The 5,696-nt window shown below is 41.0% G+C and overlaps 1 pseudogene; it reads right to left on the bottom strand.

Moving 5' to 3' along the window:
• Window positions 1-278: 278 nt before the first annotated feature.
• LOC137728088 (anthocyanidin 3-O-glucosyltransferase UFGT pseudogene) lies at window positions 279-1,706 on the bottom strand (annotated as a pseudogene).
• Window positions 1,707-5,696: the final 3,990 nt, after the last annotated feature.

The following is a 5,696-nucleotide window of genomic DNA, read 5'->3' as shown; positions in this document are numbered from 1 at the left end:
AAGAGGAGAGATGCAAAAGAAAATACTAGTGAACCAGGCTACACAGAAGAGAGAAAATAGTGAAAATTATTTTGTAATCCTATTATTTTAAATAATAAAGTCTCGAAGATGTAGGCACACTTGTCGAATCTCGTAAATATTGTGTCTCATTTACTTTATTTCGCTGCACACATCCTCAATTTCATAATAATCACTAAATTTTACAATAATTTTTAGAATTTTAGATTTATTTCTAGTTTTTCTTTTTGTTTGGATATCTATGAGACTTGTACCGTGCGCTAATGCAAAGAAATTACGTCCACGAAAGTTGTAAAATCTTGTACAGCACTCCCTAGAGGCCCAGCAGCCTCTGCTACTATTTCTTTGAGAGCTCTGGCCTTCTCCCTCATCTTCTTCCCTTGTTCACTTCCCAAAACCAACTCCAAGCTCTTGAGCACTCCACTCTTTGTGAGTATTCCGCCCTCAATTTTCACTCCGATCCCCCACACATCGTCCACCATCCGCCCGTTCATTCTTTGGTCTCCGAATAATGGCCTGCAGATCATTGGCACCCCATTTGCAACACTTTCATACACCGAATTTGTCCCGCTGTGCGTAATAAACACACCGATTGCAGTATGAGCCAACACTTGAGCTTGGGGTGCCCACGGCACTAGTTTTCCATGCTTGTATGTGATCTTTTCTACAAATGCGCTTGGCAATAGGTCCTTAAAATTGTCTTTGAGAGACCAAAGAAATGATACGCCGCTTACTTCCAATGCCTCTGCCAAGGCTATCATCTCATTCGGAGATGGAGCGCCGATAGTCCCAAAACAGATATATGTCACAGACGAAGCTGGTTGCTCATCTAACCACGAAAGGCAACCCGTGGCATCCGAACTTGATGGTGCAACCATTGGGACTGCTGGTAACGAGGCTGTGAGAAAACCTACGTTGAGTAACTTGGGGACCTTCGATTTGAGATCGTTATTCAGGAGCGTGGAATTTATCTCTTGATAGGAATTCAAGACAAGAGCTGTCATTTGATGCAGCACTCGCCCCATTTGACTTAGCATTTGTGACAAAAGTGAATCACATGGAACTACTTCTTCAGGTAAGTCCGCAATGTGCATTGCCGACAGCCCTGGAACAATTTCCAGTGTATTATCATTGTGCAAACGATGGTCGTCATTACCAATCTGGTTATCACTGTCGAGGCCAACATGATTTGGAAAGAGCTTGCTGCGGATAAGATCAGTGTAAATGTGAGCAGAGAGGTTGCATGGCATGGGTATCCAAAGAGGAATCCATGGAACACCCCAATTCTGAGCCATCTCTCCAGCAAAGACCAAGAATGCATCTGTAACCAAACAAGTAACCTTCTTGCCTGTCTCTGTCACCGCCTTCTCTATTCCAATTTTGTAATTTGCAGGTGTGGCCTTGAGGAATAGCTCCACTGCCTCCATTGGATGCCCTTTCAAGACATGATTTTTAGGTACACCATCTGACACATTGTAGTGTTTTATGTTGCTAGGAATGTTGGATTCTGATTTCTCCGAAAATAGCAGGTTATTTGATCCTTCTGAGTTGAGGAAAGAAAAACACATATCTGGGGATGTGCTGCTAGCTAGTCTGCACACCAAGTTAAGCAGGGGCTTAATGTGGCCACCAAATGGAAATGCAAGAACAGCAACATGCCGTTGCTCCGAGCTTTCGATCACGGACATAGTCGATGATTCAATGAGGAAAGGTTAAGAAATTTGGATCGAAATCCTACTAACAGAATGGATGGATTTTCAAGAAGAATGCCCCTTCAAGTGTTCAACAAACAATATATAAGAATGTGTTGGAGATTTATTTCTAACTGGTTTGTTTAATGGTTTTATGGCTTCAAAAAATTAAGAGAGACAAGAACGTTTCAAATGGTGTGATGAAACTCCTACCATGAATTCAATCACTATTAAAGGTGAAAAAAGTTGAGATTCTACCATAAAATCAATTAGTAATCGCCATAAGAGCAAAGTACAATACCCCGATGGACTGTAGCAAATAAAAAGTCTCAACTATATAACTACTTTCAGAAAAACTAAGGATTAATTAAATGCTAAATAAATTAATCAGTTCAAGAATTTAATAGTATTAAATTCCAACCCTTTAGTTTAGTCTACCCGCCGAATACTTTATGGCTCCGCCATTGTTGACAGTATTAGAAGTAACTCAACTTACTTATAAGCCCAGACAAGGTTCCTCATCCCATCAATGTGGGATCCATTTCGACAAAAAAAATAAAATAATGTGTGATCCATTCTCAACACATCCCCTCACATGTGGCAAATTTTCAAGTCTAACACATGGATAACACAATTCGAATGACATAGAGGACTTGTGGCCGTTAGGCTTCACACATAGGACAACTTGCTCAGATACTATGAAGAAAGTTGAGGTTCCACCATAAAACTAATTGGCAGTATGATGAGTAACTCAACTTACTTATAACCTATGCAAGATCATTTCTCCCATCAAGTTGGGATTCACTCTCAACGGAAGAAATATGTAGTATCAGTTTGCTATTAGCCTAGTATGCATCAATTAGAATGAGTATATACACATTCTATGTTTCAATGATACACCACATGCGATATTAAGTTCAAATCACTAATGGGTCTTTAATTTGCTTGGGCTTTTTTTTATCCTATTCTTTTGGCGGATATTTCATTAATCTCTATATATAAAGCAAATGATCTCTTTTGGGGTTATAAGCTTCATCGAAAATATTTGGACACAAATACCCTCAAAACAAAAAATTTCAAAAACAGCCCAAAATAATGCAGTGTATTTTTGTCACTTTTACAGTGTTTTTTTAATAATTAATTATTTTTGTGTAGTTTTTTTTTTAATTAGTACCTCACAATAGGCTAGTAATAATGTGATTCAATAAATTTTTCATTAAATATTATTTTATCTATTTTAAAGCACGTTCAAAACATCTTAAGAAACGTGTAATACCGGTTATAAAAAAGGTCTTTCGTACGGTCATAATAATGTAATTAAATTAGTTGTCAAATTATTGTTTTTTTTTTTTTTTGACAAACGATATTATCTACACTAAGATGGAGGGGGTGGGCTTAGCCTCACAATGGGCTAGCAATAATGTGATTCAATCAGTTGTTTATTAAATATTATTTTCTCTATTCTTAATGTGAATTCAATAGAATGTAGATGGAAATTGAAAGACCGATTTTATTATGTGAATTCAGCTGCTTTGATTGGTTTGTGAGGGGTTTTTTCTAGCATGATCTAAGATTATTCATTTACTTCAAATATTTGACTTTCCTTTTGTCAAGTCATGCATATAAATACATTTAAAATGTGTAAGTCGCGTGTAACATGCTGTGATTCAAAAAATACCTTATGCACGCGCGTGAGCTGACACACCCCGACCGAGATCGGAGCGTGCTGGCCGTCACACGAAGGTGACGTAGCCATGTGCACGTGCGGAAGCTAATAAAGTATTAATATATAAGTACGAATAATTAAAAACTAGCATACAAAGTACTAGAATAAGTGCCAGTAAGTGAGATACAATTTCAGAGCAGGTTTAAAGCAGCCCAATTAAAACAACAACAGTAGTACGCCCGAAGGCGACCCTACAATGGTGAGTGTCTGTCAGAACACCGGAAAGCCCTCAAGGGAAACCACCGCAACGGCTAAGCAACTAGAACCTGGAGGGGCGCAAAATAAAAGCGTGAGTGGGCAAAAACAAAGCTCTTTGAAAACCATTTAACAAAATACATTCTAACCCTTCGCCGTAAAACCTGTATACTTCCCAGATAAATAAACATATATACGTATGTATAACATCCAAACATGCTCAAGGGTATGCCAATCATGCTCAAGAATATGCCATGTCAAAACCTCATAATGAATGCAAGTGCTCAGGTATGAATCACATCAATAACATAACATCTGGCAGCCGGAGTCACCTAACGTGACCTGTACGGCTGCATATAGAGCTCAAATCTCACAATCAATAACTGAACCTGACCACGAGTCGGAACCACCTAAAGTGGTCTGTACGACAGGCCTGGGTGTAATACATATGTACGCTCTAGTGCTACGATCACGTGAAGACTGTGCGAATAATCGCGGGTCACCTACGAGTCGGAACCACCTAATGTGGTCTGTACGACAGGCATATGCACCTAACTTGGATCCAAGCTGAGCGTGTCGTGCGGGAGGTGAACATCACGTGAAGGACTGTGCCCTACTCTGGGCGGGAGCACTAACACCGGGGGTGCAGGTTATGAGCTCACTAAGCATCTCAAACTACTGCTGAATGTAAATATGAATATCACTTACTTGGCACTTACCTGTGCGTCCACAGCACCCAATATACATATGTATGTATGCCACTACTAATGTGTGCAATGATGCATAAACGATAATAATAACATGCATGGCATAAGGCAAATAACCCTTTGTAATCAATTTCTGGGAATATAAATGTATATAGGTATATACGGAAAACAAAAGCCCACTCACTGGTATGTAGAAGGGTCGTAGCCCCCCTGTCTCGCGTGTGCACGCTCGTCCTCGGGGTACGTGTCACCTAAATGCGAAACAACTATAAAAACGTTAACTTTAAAGCACATAACCCATTTCTCGTAATAACTTCTCATACATTGCTCAAAATGGACAAATGAATATACCAACGTGCTCTACTCAACCTCAGGATCACAACCATATTTTTAAAATAATTTTCCTCCGCCGCACGCGCCCCCACGCGCCGGCCAAGGCACGGACCTACGCGTCCCCACGCGCGGCCACGTGCCATGCACACTGACGGTGTCAACAGACGCCGTCAGGAATATTCCGTTAAACTGACGGAATATTCCGTTAAACCTAACTGATGCCGTTAACGGCGTCAGGAATATTCCGTCAACTTTGACGGAATATTCCGTCTCCTTCTCCAATCAGTCCCCGACGTCGGCGCCGTCGCCGTCGCCGGCACCGTCGCCAGAAAACCTGCAACTCACGATTTCTCGCTCGTTTTTCCACCTTTTTCCACGTTTCTTGCACCAAATGAAAGCCCTAAACTAGTAGAACATGTCCCAACAAGTTTTAAGGGCTAAAACTTACGCGATCTTACCTGTGCAAACAACCAAAACCGGCCAACTTCGAGCAGGACGATCCCGACGTCCAAATTCGTCCAACGAAGCACTCCGAGGCTCCTTAGGACACCACCAAGCTGCCTACGAGCTTAGAAATCCCAAAAACTCAATAAATAAACTTTGCATGAATAGTACTCAGCTCGGCCATTGACAAAACGACGTGAAAACGTTAGAGTTCCTACCTGAAAATGGTATGGTTGTGCTCGTCTCGACCACACGAGTTCAATGGTATCCTTAGCTTCTTCGATCTGTGAGGATTTGGTGGGTTGTGGGTTTGTCCGTACGTATTAAGGTGAACGGGAAGGGTGAGAGAGAGATGAGAGACAGAGACAGAGAGAGGGTGGAGAGAGACAGTGAATGTGCAGGTGTGTGTGTGGCCCAACACATGCCACAACACACAAAACAGCCCCACAACGTGACGAAAAACACACTAGGGGCAAAATTGTAATTTCACACGTACGTTTTAATAATCCCGGGACGGGATGTCACATGAGCACGTGCATGAAGGCTAGTAAGAACATAACAAAATACATTAAGTTGTCAAAT

Source organism: Pyrus communis, chromosome 10 (genome assembly GCF_041283825.1).
Source record: "Pyrus communis isolate YQ-2024b chromosome 10, ASM4128382v1, whole genome shotgun sequence".
Lineage (NCBI taxonomy): Eukaryota > Viridiplantae > Streptophyta > Magnoliopsida > Rosales > Rosaceae > Pyrus > Pyrus communis.
Note: the sequence above shows the minus strand (reverse complement) of the source record. Positions and strands in the feature narration are given on the sequence as shown.